The sequence below is a fragment of the Sciurus vulgaris genome, assembly GCF_902686455.1.
Source record: "Sciurus vulgaris genome assembly, chromosome: 8".
Lineage (NCBI taxonomy): Eukaryota > Metazoa > Chordata > Mammalia > Rodentia > Sciuridae > Sciurus > Sciurus vulgaris.
Genome location: NC_136468.1, coordinates 135,884,055 through 135,902,353, shown reverse-complemented (window position 1 = coordinate 135,902,353; position 18,299 = coordinate 135,884,055).

The following is an 18,299-nucleotide window of genomic DNA, read 5'->3' as shown; positions in this document are numbered from 1 at the left end:
GCAAATGACTTTACCCCTCTGAGCCTCAGTTTCCCTAGCTGTAAAATGGGACCAACAATAATACCTCCAGCAGCGTCGAACGGGAGGAGAACCCCGGCTGCCTTTTGCTCATCTGGGAATCACCTGTATCATTATTGACTTAACACTTTTCTTGGGATCGACTTTGAAACCAGCGGCTTCGTCCTGAGGTGATGTGTAGGTGGTAACACGGGTGGAATGACTTTTGCTGACATATGTACATCACAACTGGACTTAAAGAGGCACCACCAGAAGTTAAGACCTCATGAGGCCGAAGGGTGTGCGTACGTGTGCGTGTCCCGCTTGCCAGGATGGCCCCGGGATAGTGCCCGGCCCGTAACAGATGCTTAACAATGTTTGTTGAGTGAATGAATGACTTTCCGTCTTCCTCCTCGCTCTAGAAGACGGCGGGATAACACCCAGCTCCCGGCCTGCGCTCTTGTTTGCTCTTGTCGTTATCAGTGTGGAGTCAGGAGCACGGCCGGTCTGGCTGGAGAAGCCTCCACTGCTCGGTCAGCAGCCTTTGGATCCCGATGGCCAGAGCCAGGCCCAGGGAGCCGGGGACATCTTTTGGCCATTTTCGAGCTCTCGGCCAGGGTTGGACTGAGCTGATTTTGACAACTGGAGGAAAGCCGGGGGGTCCTGGAGGAGAGGTTCACAGCGTGCAGAAGGTCGGGGCACGCAGTGGCCGGCTCGGTCCTCAGCCGCAGGAGGAGCGGGCACGGCTCCAGCTGTCCCCCACCAGCAGGCTGCCCTGGCCGTCAGCGGGCCTGCCCGGAGGCTGCGTTTGCTGTGCTTTTCGTTCTCGCTTTGCTGCTACGTCGTCTCCTGTGATCACAGGGCTGACAGCTGGTAAGGATTTGCATATGGCATGAAATTAAGTGGGTTCGTTTTAATGTCTAAACCGAGCAGGGCACGGATTTGCCTGGCGAAAACTCCGTCTCCCTCGCCTCCGTGGGCACATCTGCCCCCGGCACGCTCCTTGAGTGCCTCCCCACTTCGCCCAGGAATAGAGGGCATCGGCTTCCGCCTCTGGAAGTCCAGAAGGGACTCCGCCCCTGGGACTCAAAGCTTCCTGTTTTAGAAGCTTTTCATGTGGAATGAAGCCTCAAGGGAGGCTGCGAAGCTCTCGGTGTTCTAGCCCAGCGTCATGACTTTCTTGCTGTGCTTCCTTGAGCCAGTCACTTTCCCTCTCTGGGCCTCGAGTTCCTCATCTGTTAAATGAGGGATTGGAAGGAGGCCAGCGTCTGTCTTTATTTGGGGTGGGACAGTTTTTCGTTTGGCGAGGTACTGCACTGTGTTAAACGCCTCTGGTCCTTGGCAACAGGCGTCATCAGCGTCCCCAGGTGGTGACAGTGAAGTCCGGCAGTCCGGCCTGCCTAACACAGGGCGCTCACATCCCTACGTCCTTTCCTTTTTTTTTTTTTTTTTTTGGGCAGTACCTCCTGGAATATGTGTTCTTCAGCCACCAGGGCCTGTGTGTACCCGCTGGGGACAGTCTCAGCCTGCAGTTTGCTGTGGACAGCTCTTTCCCCGTGACCAGGAGATGAGTGTGGGATAAATACTCCAGCGCCCTCCTCTCAGACCCCGCCTGGCCTCAGATGAGACCCTCCCGGTCCTCAGAGGGCCCCTGGGGGACTCAGCCAAAGCTGCCCTCTGTGGGACTCTGCCGATTGGGTTGTCATGGGAACGTACCCTCATCAATCACTTGGATACAGATTTTTCTCTTAAGGTCTGTTTCTAGAGACCCCAACCTTTCTCTTAAGGTCTGTTTCTGGAGACCCCAACCTTTCTCTTAAGGTCTGTTTCTGGAGACCCCAACCTTTCTCTTAAGGTCTGTTTCTGGAGACCCCAACCTTTCTCTTAAGGTCTGTTTCTGGAGACCCCAACCTTTCTCTTAAGGTCTGTTACTAGAGACCCCAACCCAGGACAGCCTCCAGGAGGCCCTGTGACTCCCCAGTGACCACCAGACTAGATAACCTCACTGACTTGTGCCTCTTACAAATCTTTGGTGTCTAATTAGTACCAGGTCTTGAGCTGGGTGTGATTGTTAAATTTATTTTATTTTTTGGTACCAGGAATCGAACCCAGAAGTGCTTAACCACTGAGCCACCTCCCCGGCCCTTTTTATTTTATTATTTGGAGACAGGGTCTTGCCAAGGCTGGCTTCGAGCTCACGATCCTCCTGCTTCAGCCTCCGGAGCCGCCGGGATTACAGGGGATTACGGGCCCGCACCGCTGCGCCTGGCTAGTGACTGTTACTTGTAGATGCCAACTTGAATGGGCTAAGGGATGCCCAGATAGCTGGCCAGACGTTATTTCTGGACACGTCTGCCAGGGCGTTTCCAGAAGAGATTAGCGTTCGAATTTCTAGATGAGTAAAGAAGATCTGGTGTCCCCAGCGTGGGCAGGCAGCACGGAGCCCCCTGAACACAAAGGTGGAGGGAAGGGCGCTCTTCTCTTCTGGAGCCGAGAAACCCGTCTTCTGCCTTCAGACGTCCCCGCTCCTGGCTCTCAGGCCCTCTGCCCTGGACGGGGTTTCGCCGCCAGCTCTGCTGCTTCCTGGCCGTCAGCGTGGCCTGCACGCTGACTGGTTTTCCTGACTCTCCAGCCTGCAGGGGGAAGACTTCTTGGCCTCCATACTTGCGTGAACAGATCTCTTCCTTCATAGACGGTCTCTCTGGAGAACTCCGACGAACATGCTGGACGTTCACCGCCGGACATGACGTGGTCTTCCCTGTGGAACTTTCCTAGGGAGGCTGACAGACGAGGGTCAGTGAACTCTGATGATGTGCCAAAGTGGAAGCATCCGGTGTCTAATGGATTAGAAAAGGGGTAGTGGGCTTTATGGGGATAACTGGGAGGGGGCAGAGGGCTTCTCTGAAGAGGGACATCGATGCAGAGAGGGAAGGGCATGAGTGAGCCAGGTTGAGCGGAAGGAAAGCTCTGTCAGGCATGTGCAAAGGCCCTGAGGCCTTCATTTCCACTGAAGGCCAGAGGGTCTGAAGAGCACGCCTGGTGGGCAGGAGAGGGGCCCAGGAAGGGCTGCTTGAGCGGTAGGCAAGGGTGGATGGCGAGCAGCGTGGTGAGGACCTGGGATCTTATTCTAAGGGTGCTGCGCAGCCTCTGCAGGGTTTTAACCGGGAGCGACTTGGTTTCGTCCATAGCTGAAAGGCTCGCTCTGCTCCTGGGTGGAAGAGGGGCTGGAGGGAAGCGGCATCAGCCAGAGTCTGACACAGGTGTTTCCTACAGAGGGCGTTTGATGCAGGGAGGTGACCACACAGTGTTGGGAAAGCTGAGAAGTCATGTAGGGGACAGTGAGGTGACCCAGAAGTGATCAGTGGCAGGACAGATGGGCCCGGTGATGAGGCCCTGTGATTGGAACCGTGGTCATATGATTAGAGCCACCTGGCAGGAAGGAGGACCTGCGGGGACGGAGCGGGTGGAGCCCTTGAGCAGCCGCGGAGGCTGCGTGACGTGCCACCCGAGGCAGATGGACCCAGTTTCTTCTTCCGTCCTTACCTCTAATCTGCTGGTGCGACCCGCCGGTCGAATTTCCCCAGAAACCAGAGGGCCAGGAGCCTGGGAAATACCCTCCTGGGATGCAGAGCGGGGTGGACATTGCGTCTGAGCACGGGCGGACAGACAGCCAGCACCAGCCACGGGACCTGCCGCAAGAGCACAGGGCAGAGATGGTGGTGGCCCCAGCTGCCACTCTGCATCTGGATCCCAGGGGGCTTGAGGACGGTAGCGGGGGAGGGAGGACCCGCACAGGAGGCCAAGTTGTCTTTCCGAAAACGGGAACTTGTGTTTGTTAGGACTTTCTCATGCCTAGTGTCAGCCACGCAAGGGTCAGGGTAAAAAACGTCCCCGGGCTCTCGCCCCACCTCCTGGCTCAGCTTTTCTGCGGGTGTTAGTTTGCATGTTTCAGGGTTCCTCTGGAGAGCAGGAACATGGGCTGGCAGACCCAAATTCCAGCACCGTGACTCCAGAGCCAATGTGCAGTTTTCCTCCTGTTCTAGAAGATTGCCAAGGAAGAGTTCTGGCTGGCCCTGCGTCACATAACTACCCCTGAACCAGCCCGGTCTGTCTGGGGGTGGGGATCTCTATTAGACCATGCCGGTTGCTATGGTAGCTGTGATTGACAGCTCCAGTAGAAGCATAGAGAGTAGAGGAGGGTGGCTCCAAAGCAGAGCACTGACTGGGAAGGCCAAGACTACGGTGTCCCCTACGGCTCCTCCAGGGTTGTTAGCAAGCACAATGGCCTCGAGAAGTGTCAGCAGGATTTTGTGCTTGTTGTAGAGGGAGCAGAAAGGAAAACCCAAGACCGCTTCTCATTCTGCAGGAGACCAAGGAAATAGAGGAAGATCAGGTGGAAGCCGTGACGGTATTAGAGAAGAAAGAGAGTGACCCGCGTCGAGTCCCAGCCTCTTCGAGCAGCGGGCCACCGGGGACCTCGGTGCAGGAGAGGGGTCCTGCCCCTCCTGGACAGGAGAAGCTGCCAGCAGAGGCTGTGCTTCTCGGCTGAATGGACCCACAGCCCCTCCAAGACCCGGGCCTTATCCTTGGGGGGTGGCTTCTTCTTTGACAAGCCATTAGACAGAAGTGACCCCAACCATGAATTGCACAGCCAGCCTCTGCCTGGAAGTCACTCAGCATGGAAGGCCAGTTTGCTGTGGCTTGTGATGGGGCTGCATTTTGGCCATAATGCTCTGACCAGTTCTGAGCAGTCTTCTGGCAACTTCTGTGCAGGTGGCCCCGGCCTGGGTGTCTCCGATGCTGCCACAGGAGACTGCCCCAGGCGCTTACTCAAAAGCTTCGCGTGTGGTCCTTGAGGCCCCAGGGTGGTCCTAACCCAGGGGAGACAGGAAATGGGGGATCAGTCTATCTCTCCCTTCCCTAGATGGAAAGTTCTTAGATGCACTTCACAGGCTCCTCGGCATCCTTCGCAGGTGGCTGGAACCAAATGGATGCTGTACTGTGCTCACTCTTTCTTTTCCCCCATCCACATCCCCATTCTTGCTCCCTAAGATCACGTCCCTATATCAACAACCTGCACAAAAGATACACCTTCAGCGAAACTGCTTCTGGTTTTCACTATTATGCACAGCGCTGCAATGGACATCTTTATTCATCCAACTTCTTAGGTTGTGAAAATAATTCTGGGGAATTAAATTCCCTGAAGTAATTGCTGGGTTAAAGGGTTTGCCTATTTCCTAGCTGGATAGCTATTGCCAAATTGCCTTCCAAAGCCGCTGCAGGAATTTGCATTTCACGTCTTCCCTGATGTTGAATATTATTGACCTTTAAAATTTTTGACAAGCAAATGAGGGAAAAATACCACATCATGGCTTTAATTTATAGATCTTGGATTATTAGTTTAGAGGCCATTTTTATACTTCTGAAATTGCCTGTTTAGGACTTTTCCTCAATTTTCTTCCTGCCATGTTTCTGAATTTTTTTCTTAGGGATTGAAGGAGCTCTTTCTTTTTAAAAACCTCGGTCATGCAGATTACAGATTTTTCTTCTCAGTGTGTTATTCGCGTTATTTTTATAGTTTGTAGATGAAGTGTCCCCCGATAAACTCATCCCTCAATGCAGGGATGCCCAGAGGTGAAAGGATGAGATTACGAGAGTTATCACTCCATCTGTGCACTTATCAATCTGATGGTTTCATAATTTGAGTGGATTACTAAGTGGTAACTGAAGGCAGGTAGGGCATGACTGGAGGATGCTGGGTATTCTGGTCACATTAATGGAAAGCTAACTAACACATAAACTGGTACCAGGAGTAGGACCTTTGCTGTGACTAACCTGACCATGGGTTTCAGAAGCCTTTGGAAGTGGAGTGCAGGAGAAGTTTGAAAGAGTTTCAAAATGCAGACTGGAAAGACTTAGAAGGTCGCAAGTAGAGCTTAGTTCGGAAGCGCCGAAGAGCAGAATGCGGATAGGAAGGTGGACAGTAAGACTGTGCTCATGAGGTTCCAGATGAGAATGAGGACTCAATTAGGGACTGGATGAGAAGCCATATGAGTTACATTCTGGAAAAGAACATGGCTACATTTTACCCATTTTGGAGATTTTCTGTGAGTCTGAATTTAAAGGCGATGGACTACTTAATCTGGTAGAGGAGATTTCAAGGCAGCACAGCATTTGGGCAGTGGTATGGGTATGGCTGGCAGTTTTTAGCCAGGTTTACTGTGAGAATTGGGAGCAGATATCAGAAAGGAAACATTTAAAACATTTTCTGTTTGACCAGAGAAGAAGTACATGTAAAATTGGGACAAAGGAAGACGTAGTTGCTGAAGAGACTAACACCACTAAAGAGGAAATAAGGAGTTTGTACAGACAATAGAAAAGATGTCTTGAGGACATCTCAGAAATGAGCAAGATTACACTCATCACAGCTTCAGTGGTGTAAAAGGGAAAACCCCTTTGAGAGGAGACCCCGGGAGCACGCTGCTTGCATGCAGGGGTGGCCAGGGAGTTGTTCCCTCAGATTGGTTTTCCTGTGCTCAGCTGCCCAAGCATGCAGAGGCTGCTGAGGCATGACCCAAGGGAGCTTGGCTAATGCTCGAGCTGGCAGCGGATCTTGGCTTCATCCATGTGGTGCTGGTTCTGCAGGACTGCAGGGTGCTGGAATTAGGGGGTCATGGAGGCTCCCTCCAAGGTTTCAAAGGAAGGCTTGGGAGGCCAGGTGGGGTGCAGATGGTGGGAAGCCCCTGAGGGGGGGATGCACGAAGCTAGGAACACGAAGCTGAAGCTGTAGGGGAGACCCCCCCAACCAGTCAGGATTCAGAGATGCCAGTAATGAGGAACATCTGCCGAGGAAAGCTACTGGCTGAGGAGAGAGCCAGCCTAAGGGAGAGGCCACATGGATGCATTTTTGGGGGGTTTAGACTGTGCCTTTAATTAGTTGCTAACTTTAAAACACAATGTCACGTACAAGCGCCTATCTCCAGCTTCTCTTGAAATACTTAGACCAGCTGGCAGCCCTGGCCTGCACTTCAGCAAGGCCTCTGGGGGCCGGAGTCACACAGCTGCCTCCCTGAGGGAGAGGGCAAATGTTTTCTGGAGCATTCCATCCCTCGTCTGGTCTGATTCAGTAACTCAGTACCTCTTATCCTCTGCAGGTATTAAGATTTGTGGCTGCTGTTTAAATAAGTACAAATGTAATTGAACAGACAGATTCTGGTCTCTTACTTTTCCCATTTGGAGAGCAAGGTCAGGAGAATCTGGTTTTCTATTCTTTCCCCCCTGTACCCTCCCGCCCCCCGGGCTTCAGATAATTGAATCTGAAAAGGGTTGGAGTGAGGGGGGCAGGTGGGAGTTGGGTGTTGTTTTTGTGGTAGGCTGGCTGCATTTGTGCCCCAGGGAATGTCCTTCCTGTATGGATGCCCCTTCACCCTTTCCCCTTCTGGCTCTGAGCATGACCATGTGATTTGCTTCGGCCAATGAGATTTAGTAAACGCAATGCAGGAAGAGGTTGGAAAAAGCGCTTTTGCACCTCCACTTGATCTCTTGGAGCCGTGCCCATGAGAACATGCCCGGGTTAGCCTGCTGAGGGACATGAAAGACACGGGCATGTGAGAGACAGAAATGAGAGTCCCGTTGTCTCAACTGAGGCCATTGGTCAGCAGCCAGCAGCCAGCAGCCACATGGTTAGTTAAACCCAGCTGGGCCAGAAGAACTTCCATTCAGCTTGTGAGCACCAATAGAAAGAGCGACTTTAAATCATTGTACTTTGGCATGTTTGTTACACAGCTCTATTGTGGCAGTTGATAACTGATGCATTCACGTTTTATACAGACTTCCTCCCTCCCTTTCTTTCGCTTCTCTTCCTTCTTTCCTCCCCCTTCAACCCATATTTGTTGAGCACCTAAGTGCCAGGGGTGCAGTGGTACATGGAACTAGATAGATACCGTCTCTGCTCTCAGGCTTTTTACAATATTGTCCTTAGTTCTACTACACACCTTGGAAGATGGAATTTTGTTGGGACTCATGACACGTTACCTAACTCAGGCTGACTCCTTCCTCCCTGGCGAGTGAGCAGGATCAAGGCCTCAAAGGCGGTTTCAATAGTTAATCATGATAAGTTGGACCACCGTCAGGGATTGGTTAACAATAGTTCCGTGAACGTGATCAGCTCGTGCTTGCCATATAGTCCTACGGGACTCTCACCTGCGTGAACCCCCCATGCCTTGCTGTCCTTTAAGCTGATTGGTTCCCGCCTAGCCCCCACCCTACATAAAAGCTGTGTGACTTCCTCAATAAACGAGATTCCTGCTGTGCCTCGTGCGCTGACAGACCTCCTGGCTCTGGTGTGTTTCCTTTGCCACCGACACTCATCATCCTGCTCGGCCCCGTATTCTCCTCAGGCAGGCCCTGAGGAGGTACATCGGACCTTGTTGCCCGACAGGGAGCAACAGAATTTAAATAAGGAGGTGACAAATTTTGTGATTAGAATGACTCACTGTATTCTAGGTTGACCTGGGATAGTTTTTTTTTTTTTTTTCCCCAGGGTGCTTCATTGCAGTTTCTCATTTCCCATTTTAATTATTCCCTCAACCATGGCAAAAATTGCTACTGGTAGAGACAGCTCTTCCCAGTCATGGAAATCCTTTCAAAATGATGTGGAAACCTGGGGTGTCCTGAAGTAATTTATGCAGAGCAAGCCATTCTTTGTATGCTTTAATAAGGTAGGGAGAGTTTCATGTACTGAAAAGTTTGATATATTGTTATAAATTATGTTTTCGTCTCAGGTCTATGCAAAAAAAAGCACAATATTTCTCTGAGTTTTGTGAAATACACTGTAAATAGAACTGGTGTTTTATTTCTTGGCTGGGCATTTCCTGCAATGATGTAAAGTGGTGTCAACACCCATATCTTAAGGGCAAAATATGAGCTTCTCTCCCTTCTCACCACAGGGAAACTGAACGGAGCTTGCTGGCTTCTCTTCAGGGAAGCAAGGCCTGTTCTAGGGACTGTGTCTGGAGGGATTTGTGGCCCTTATCCTTCTGGATGGCCCATCCGAGTGTAGGTGAGTCTGGGAGTTCCGGGAGTTAGCACCGTTTGACCTGGGCTCCTCCCCGCCCTGTCTTTCCCTTGGGTGTCTTTCCCAAAGGCACACGTCCAAACTAGATTGCTGTAACAAAACACCAGAGACTAGATGGCTTTTCAACAACAGAAATTTCTCGCTCACGTTCTGCAGTCTGGGAAGGCCCAGGCCAAGTTTCTGATAAGGGCCTGTTCATAGAGATCTCTCTCGGTCCTCCCTTTTTCCGTTAGTGCACGTTCATTCAACAGAGTAAGGAGTTTCATTGTGGCATATTTGTTCATGCATATCGTGTATCTTGGTCCCATCCCCCCTACTCACCTTCCTTGCTTCCTCTCCCCTCCCCCACTTCTCCTACAATAGTCTCCACGTCCATTCTTGCCATTTTTTCTAGATGCCACCTCTGAGAGAAGATGCAATCCTCGTGGTTCTGAGTCCTCCTTTGCTTAACATGATGATTTCCAGTTCCATCCGTTTTTCTGCCGATGATATGATTTTCCTCTTTTTTCTGACGGAGCAATTCTCTGTTGTGGCTATATGCCACAATTTCCTGATCCAGCTGCCACTGACGGGCCTCTAGGCTGGTCCCAAAGCTTGGCCCTGTGCATAGTGCCACAGTTAGCCTGGCCTCCAGGTATCCCTAGAGGATGCTGGTGCTCATTCCTTGGATACATACCCGGGAGAAGCAGAGCCGCATAGAGGGGCAGTTCTATTTTTAGTTTATTGGTTGTGGGGAGGGTGCTATACTGATTTGCGGGATGGCAGTATTCATTTGCATTGCCACCAACAGTAGATAAGTGTTCCTCCCCCCACATCCTCTGCAGCACTGGCCATTCCTGTATTCCTGATGATTGACTCTCTGGCAGGGGCAAGATGGAATTTCAATCGCATTTCTATTTGCATACTGGAACATTTTTTCATATAATGATTGGCCATTCACACTTCTTTTGTCTATTTATTGATTCGGTAGTTTGATTATGGGTGCCAATTTTTTTTAATGTTCTTGACCTATTCTGGATATTAATGCTCTGTCAGAAGAGTAGCTGGGAAGATTCTCTCCCGTTCTGTAGGTCTGTCTCTTCACGCAGATAATTGTTTCTTTTGCTGCCCAGAAAGCTTATTAATTGGATGCTGTCCCATTTGTTGAGACTCACTCATATTTCCTGAGCTATTGGAAGCCTCTTTGGGAAGTCCTGGCCCGTGTCCATAGCTTGAAGTGCTTCTCCTGCGTTTTCTTCTAGTGATTTTGAAGTGTCAGGTAGGTCTTACATTTAGGCCTCTGATCCATTTTGAGTTGGCTTTTGTGCAAGGTGAGAGATGGGATCCAGTCTCTTTCTTTTACATGTGGATACCTGGTTTCCCCAGCAGCACATGTGAAAGAAGCTGTCTTCTCTACAACATATGTTTTCGGCACTTTGTGAGAAATCATTTAGCGGGAATGGCTTGGGGTTATTTCTGGGTCTTCTATTATGTATCAGTCTACATGTCTGGCAAGAATCTCACCCCTGGGGGCTCTGTCCCCACAGCTCAGTAACTTCCCAGTGCCTGCCTCCTAACACCATCAGGCTGTGGAGGGGGATTCAACATGGGAATCTGGGAGTGACATGTACATTCAGGCCATAGCAGCAGGTGAACTTGGCTTGCAGACAAATCTCTCTGGGAAGGTGGAAAACGAATCATGTTCCTCTCCTAGCCTGATCCTCCATCTGTAAAGTTACCCAATGAGAATTCCCAGCCACTGTCACCCCAAGATTCCACCAATAAGCTTAAAGTGGAAATCCCTTCCCTGGGTCTGTGTCCCTCTTAGATGCACCTTGGTGACAGAAGACAGCCAGGAATGGGTCTCTCATAGAGGCATTTCAGGCAGTGTGACGGGGAGCGGGGAGGTTATTTTGGTGTGGTGTGTGAAAGTGCTGTTTGATGTCCCTCCAGTGACACACAGACCCGAATGTGCTTGTTGCCTGCAAGTCCAGGAGGGAACTGTGGCCCGGGTGCAGTCACGGGACCGTCTACCACCCTCTTGGCCTCAGTTTTTTCCTGTTCTGTGAGGATGACTTTCCAGCTGTGACATTCTGGAATTTTCTAAAGCTAGTAATGACCTTGCCTATGTGTCAGAGAGTCTAAGGGGGTTTCCCTCCAATTCCTCATCCCTATTTTGGAAGTAGAATCCAGAGTTTGTGAATCAAGATACTTGGGATTGAAAGCCCTTGGAGTGCAGCTCAAATTGACTGAAATAAGGTTAATTTTATGACTCAGGGGACTGAAAAATTCTGAGTCCTGGACTGAGGCCTGGATGAAGCCAGGTGTGCATCGGGGGACACTGGCATTTGGTCTGTTTGTCGCTCATCTCTGCCTTCCTCTCGGCTGACCCACGCTCTCAGGCAGCTTCTCCCCACACAGTGGTGACCACGATGGCCAGCAGGACCACACTTTCATCCTACCTGTTCAGCGATGCTGGCACAAGGGAGGGCCCTGTCCACGGATGGGCGGGGAAATGCCCATGGAGGAATCTCATTGGCTTAGCTTGAGTCACGTGCTCACCCTGGCCCTCTATGATTGGCTAGGCCTGGGTCACGTGCTCACCAGAGTCGGCCCCGCTTCAACACCATCGCCAGAGCCGGCTTGAGCTTCCCTGAAGGCAAAGCGGAGCCTGGAGCCAGAGGAACGGGGAAGGGTGCTAAGCAGAGTCCAGGAGGCTTGTCCATCTCCAGGAAAGGCTGCGACCTTACAGATGGACCTCAGGTGGCCGGTGGCAGTTTTCCTCGGGGTTCCGCGAGGTCGCAGGCACTGCCAGTTCAGTCCTCTTCCTCCCGACCTCGTGCTTTTCAGCGGAGAAACTGAGGCCGAGGAGACAGCCACTGGCCAAAGTCCTGGAGTCCGACGTGGTGGCGCTCTCCTCAGCCTCGGCAGGCCGGCGGCCACTCCTGACCCGTTGATCGCTGCGTCAGCTCTGCTGCTCTGAGCCGCTCAAACCCGGTGCCGCGAGGGAAGGACCTTTGCCAGCAGCGACCCTTCTAAACCCGCGCATCCTGGTAAAGATGTCACTTGTCACTCAGATGCTGTCTGGAGACCAACGGCATCAGCAGTGCCCAGGAGCCGGTCAGAGAAGCAGAACTTCAGGCCCTGCCCTGGATCTACAGACCTGGATCCCGCAGGGGGACAGTCCAGGTGGGGTCCCCAGGCGGATCTGGAGTAGTGCGGGTCTGCACGATGGCCGGCAGGTTTCCGGGCGGCCCTGGCCTTTGGCTAGGTTTGCAATCGGTCCTGAAAAGAGGTCCCCTCCGTTCGACCTCGCACAGAGGCCTTGACCATTCACAGGTATACAGCGTTGAGTGCTGTAGAAGGTTCTCGGTTAGGAAATCTTCCCGGAATTTGAGCTACCTCCTGCCTGCTGCCGTTCAAGCAGCCGCCTTGGCATGCTCGGCCCCACCGGAGACCCTGAGGCCTGGGCCCCGGTGTCTCATGTGCTGGCTTCACTCCCGCGTCCAGCAGGTGGAGGCAGCAGGTCTCCATTCGCTCTTCTCACAGATCCAGCGCGAGGATCCCGCGAGATCCAGGATCTGGCTGTGGGATGCAGAGAACAAACTGCCGCCCTATTTCTTTACTCTGTAATGTGTGTGAAGACCGAAGAGAAGGGTCTCCCCTTTTTCTTCTCTGGACAGGACCCATCGGTGACAGGCTGAGTGACTGCTGTCATTACTGATTTGGCCACCAACAACTCAGGCCTTTGGAAAGGGCTCTGCCAAATGACATTACGATGCTCTGTGAATTCCAGTGAGGGCTCCCAGCGGCTTCTTCTTGGAACCGTTTCTGGCCAACAGGAGGCCACATGGAGTTCCACCAGAGGTTTATGCCTCTGGGTTTAGGAGGTGAGCTTCAGGGCTCTGCGAGCTCTGGGCTGGGAAAGTAAATTGCTTGCCTTTCGGCTCAGGCCTAATCCTGCCGCCAGCCAGGGGATTTATGGGGCCATAAAGATTCGATCCCATTTCTTGCAGAGGCCCCACTATGGCTGCCTGCCTGCGTCCTTGACAGGAAGTATTTTCCAGCAGCTCCAGGCTCAGGGGTTGGTTTGTTCAACAAACACACACCAGGTGCCAACTGTGTGCAGGCCGCTGGGGAGACCGTGGTGAATGAGCAGACCTGGGGTCCTCTGGTTGCCTGCAGCTTCCGGGGGAGACAGGTGTTGCCTGATAATTTCACAACAAATCTGAAATTGCAGACCGTGGTCAGGGAGGGGCCAGGAAGGTTCAAGATGCATGAGAAGGTGTGGGGGGCTAAAGGGTCCCCCTACCCATGTCCATGTCCAACCCCGGGAACTGTGAACATGGCCTGACTTGGAAAAATAGTCTTTGCAGATGTCATTAGTTAAGGATCGTGAGGCGTGATCATCCTGGAGTGCGCGGGTGGCCCCTGAGGGCGGTGACAAGTGTCTGTAAGGGGACAGAGCATGTGAAGACGGAGCCGGATTGCTGCCCCAAGCCGAGGACAGGTGGAGCCACCAGAAGCTGGAAGAGCCAGAGAGGGATTCTTGCCTATAGCCTCCACAGTTGTGAGAGAATAGGTTTTTGTTCCTCAAAGCCACCAAAGGTATGAAGATTTGTTCTTCCAGTCCTAGGGAACTAATGTAGAAGGTGTAATAGGGAATTCTGACCTTACTTGGGAAATCAAAGGAGTCTTTCCTAACAAGTGACTTCTGAGCTAGCAAATATAGGTTCTCTAGGACTTCAGTTGGCAAAAGGGACTGGGCTGACAGAAAGGTGGACAGGGAGGGGAGAAGCAGTCTCTGAAGAAACAGCAGGTGCAAAGGCACTGTGGTAGGAGGATTTGCCCTTGCTCCCTGTCTGGTCTGTCTCAGCCATTCTCCCTTCAACTTCACAGAATTATCAAGCTCTGTCCCACCCCAGGACCTTTGCACTTATGGTTCCTAGCAAACTCTCACCTCCTTCTCTTCTGCATGCCTTCTCTTCTGCCTCTTCTGGGTCTCAGCTTGAAATGGACTTTCTAGGGAAGCTTCCCATGACCTCCCTAACTAAACACATGCCCTCTCTCATTCTTTGTCCCTACAGCAGTTTTTGCCTTCATGGCAGCATGATTGTAATGAACAGAGCTGAGACTGGTTGAGTCCTCAGGATGTCCTAGGCTCCGTGCCCCTTTCTGGGTATCATCTCATTTGATCTCTGTGAACTTGCTGTGAGATGGAAGCCAGTTAGTTGTTGTTAAATCCCCATTTCTCAGGTGGGGAAACTGAGGCAGAGAGAACCTAGGCAATGTGACAAGGAAACGGAACTGGGATTCGGACCCGTTTGGGTCTGTCTCCAGAGCCATTCTCTTGAAAACGATGCCGTGTGGGGACAGGTGGGGACAGTGAGACAGGGAAGGGAAGGAGCAGATGAGAGTGCATCGCCGGGTCTGTTAGCCCTGTGGGCAGCTGGCCTTCCTCCCCCGAGGGGCTCAGGTGACAGGTGGAATAGCATCGCCTGCAAGATGGAGAGCGTGGATGCTCACACGCCACCTCCTGCTAGCCGTTGATGGACAGCTGCCCTGGGGTGCTGCCTCCTCAGTACTCCTGTCTGCTGAGAGTGTGGCAGGAGGGTGGGTCCTCAGCACAGAAGCACAGGGGGTGGACAGCGGGAGGAGGGCCTTCCCGTTGGTCCAGGGAACCAGCTGTTGAGGACATCAACATACCATCAGTTGAGGACAAGGCAGGGCGCTGGTTCCATGCTGTGCCTATTGAAGGTTGTCTCCCTGGAATTTGGATCTGGAGCACAAAGATAAAGAACGATCAGAGTTCATCAACCCCGAGGCCAATCCTCGAAATGTATTGCTTCGTTTCTGCCACTTACCACCTCTCTCTCCTCCACCCCATTCCGGAGCCTGGAGTGCCAGTTTTCCCTTCAGTCCCTTTATTCATTCAGCATGTGCCTAACTGAGCACCTACTGCATTCCCTGCCAATCCATGGCCAGCAACCGAAGGACGCTGATGGACACGGTGGACCCATGACTGTCCATCCCAACATCCCCCCGAGCGGAAAGCGACTCATCTAAACATCAGAAGCAAGTCTGAATCTGCCCCATGACACCAGGTTGCACACGATGTCTCATTTCTTCAGTTTTTGAATCCAGGGTAACCTGGCTCAGTCCTGCCCTGGGCCGAGACCAGGGAGCTCATGTGCATCCCCACACGAGCCTTCTGGACTTCCTCCTGGCTCCCCTTCGCAGGGTTCTGGCATTGTGTACCCCGCCTTTGCTGGATGGGCTCCCTGCCTCCCTGGTGGGCTGGGAGCCTGGGCAGCCAGAACTGGGTGGATCTTGCTCATTTCCGACTTCGCAGCTGTGCTCAGCATAGAGTCGACTCTTTAAAAATATTTCGTGAGTGGCTTTCCTGGAGTTGAGCAGAAGTTCCAGGTTCGCGTCACCCTGCTCTGTGCCCACTCCTCGCTGGGCCTCCGTTTCCCTGTGGCGGAAAGATCATCCATCTCTCAGATCACTTGCTGGGCTGACCTTCCTTCTGCATTCGGGACCCAGGAGAGGCTTGCTCTTCCTGCCCTCTTGCCGTTGGTTGGGTGGCTGTGACTGTTGGCCAGTGAGTTGTGAGTAGACCTGGTGGATGTCACTCCTGGGCAGGAGCGTGGCATTGCCCACAGAGAGAGTCCAGAGCTCTTTCCCTCCCTCGCAGGCGGTGGCGACTGCCAATGTTGGAGGCGTGGCTGGGTCCTGCAAGTGGGGTCCTGTACCACATGTCCTAGTTCAATGGGACACGAGCAACACATAAGCTGGTAGTTGCACGTCGCTCACTTTAGGGGACTGCTTGTTACTGCAGCACAACGTGGCCTGTCCTGCCTGATACAGGTGGTGGGGGATGTGCTGGAGGGCAAGAATGGGAGTCTGGGGACCCTCAAGAAGGCCGGGTCAGGACTCTAGGTGACATGATGGTGCCTGGCTGGGGTGGTAGTGGTGGAGGTGGTCAGCGAGGATGAACTCAGTTCCACGTGGGAGCCAGAGGGGCCATGACTTGATAATGCATGTGAGGGACGAGGGGAGGAGAGCTCATGCTCAGGGTGACCTCTGGATGAACGTCCAGACCACGAAGTGGGCCCGAAGCCCCTCACACAATCCAGAGAGAGAATAAATTCCACTCATCTTTTACAAAATGGGTCTCTGCATTTTCAGGGGGGAAAAGGGTCACGTAAAGTGGCGGGGAAGCTAGGCCTGCCTCTCCACGCCTGGGTGCTTCCTGCTGGTAACCACAATCGACCCAAGCGAGCGGTGGCCAGCTGGCCTCAGGCAGTGGCAGGAAGCGGTCTTTGGCTTGACTCTCTTCCTGGATCTCCCCAGAGAGTCGAGGACACAGAGGCCTCCGTGCTTCACGCCATCCTCAGTGCCTCCCGTAGGTCTGGGCTCAGCGGGAACCCGGCTCTTGAGGACAGCCGCCATGGACGTGGGTTGTCCAGGGGAAGTCGTGTCAGAGGAGGGGAGAGGAGAGCATTTAGTACTGGACGGTCTCACTACAGTGACCAGCTTCTTTGAAAAGGAACAGCACTCTTTTTTTTGGGTACTGAGGATTGAACTCAGGGGCACTCGACCACTGAGCCACCTCCCTGCCCTGTTTAGTATTTTATTTAGAGACAGGGTCTCCCTGAGTTGCTTAGGGCCTCACTTTTGCTGGCTTTGAACTCTCGATCCTCCTGCCTCAGCCTCCTGGGTTGCTGGAATGACAGGCATGTGCCCGGCAGGAATAGCACTCTTTAGACAGGTCAAAGGGGAGGTTCACCTTGAAGATGGGTCCTGGGGACCTGAGGGCCATGGACATAGGGCAAGCCAGCCCGGGGCGTGTGGCCTGCTGCTCCCTTTGGCCAGCTTAGAAGCTGGGTAAGGGTGCCATTCCGGTGGGTCGTGCCCAGCACTTTGCCTCCGGTGTCCGGTGTCCAGCCACTAGCCAGCACGAGTTGATAAACTTATTAAAACTAAATAAAATGAAAAGTTAAATAAAATGAGCAAACGTGGTGGCTTAGTTACACCAAACGCACTTTAGGACCTCGACGGCCCCAGGCGGCTGGTGGCTACCATGTTTGAAAGCACGCTTCTGTGTCCCCTGCACGGGCTGGGGCAGGCTGCTGGGAGATGCGAGATGGGAGCTCTTTAGACAAAAAATCAGGGCTCTCCACTGGCTCTGGCTCAGGAGCCTGCGTGTCCCGGACCCCTGTCCCCTGTCACCCACCCAGCGGCGGAATTGCGCTGTGGACCAGATCTCACGGGACCCCAGAGCGGCTCTCCCTTTCCGGGAGTGTCTGCGCCTCACGGCATCCCCGTGGCTGCTCAGAAGTGGCTCATTTCGCTACATATTTACCGAGCCAGGATAAAGTGCCAGCCACCCTCGGTACTTGCCCACCACCGCCTGCCAGTCACCAATCAAGGGAAGCTTCCCCAGCGGCGAAGGCAGCACTCGTTCCAGCCCCTGCCGAGCTTCCTTGGGCAACCAGGGGTGGCTGCGGGCACCCGGGAACCTGCCACAAGTGACAAGGGAGTGAGGCCAGGCAGATGTGGGCACACCGGCTCCACCCCAGCTTGTTGGCCCTACAGCGGCTCTCCTAGCCCCCAAATCCCTCCCCACAGTTAGGGATTCCTTTAAAACAGAAAGCAGGGCCTGTCCTTCCCCTGGGTGAGTCGTGTCCTTGACGTCCCACTGATTCGGAACGAAGTCTCAATCTCACAAAGACCTCAAGGCCTCGCGTGACCTGGCTGCTCCTCTCCTCTGCCACGTTATCTTCCCTGGCAACCTCTCTGGCCCTCAACACCACCTGGAACGATTTCCGTTCTTTTCTTCCACTTTCCTGGCTGTACATACAGTATGGTAACGACTTGGCCCACGATGCTTTGTGTATCTTGGGACCTCAGTCTTCTCATCTGCAAAGTGGGAACCAGAGAGAAGGATCTTGTAAGGTTACTATAATTAGAAGTGGGGCTGTGAAAAGCACAGAGCAGGCAGCACAAACCGGCTGTTACTACTGAAAAGGAGCAAGTTCGCTGCGAGTCGTTTCTCTCCCCAGAGCCAATGGAGAGATGCCAAGTTGGATGCACTGTCGCTCCCAGTACAGTCGAGGCCCTTCACTGAAAAGAAGGACTAGCTTCTGGAGGAACATAGAAACTCCACCGGGATTGGGACATTAGCCCTGGTACCGTCTGATCCTCTGACGCCATTCATGTTTCTCTGCCCGTCCCTGCAACG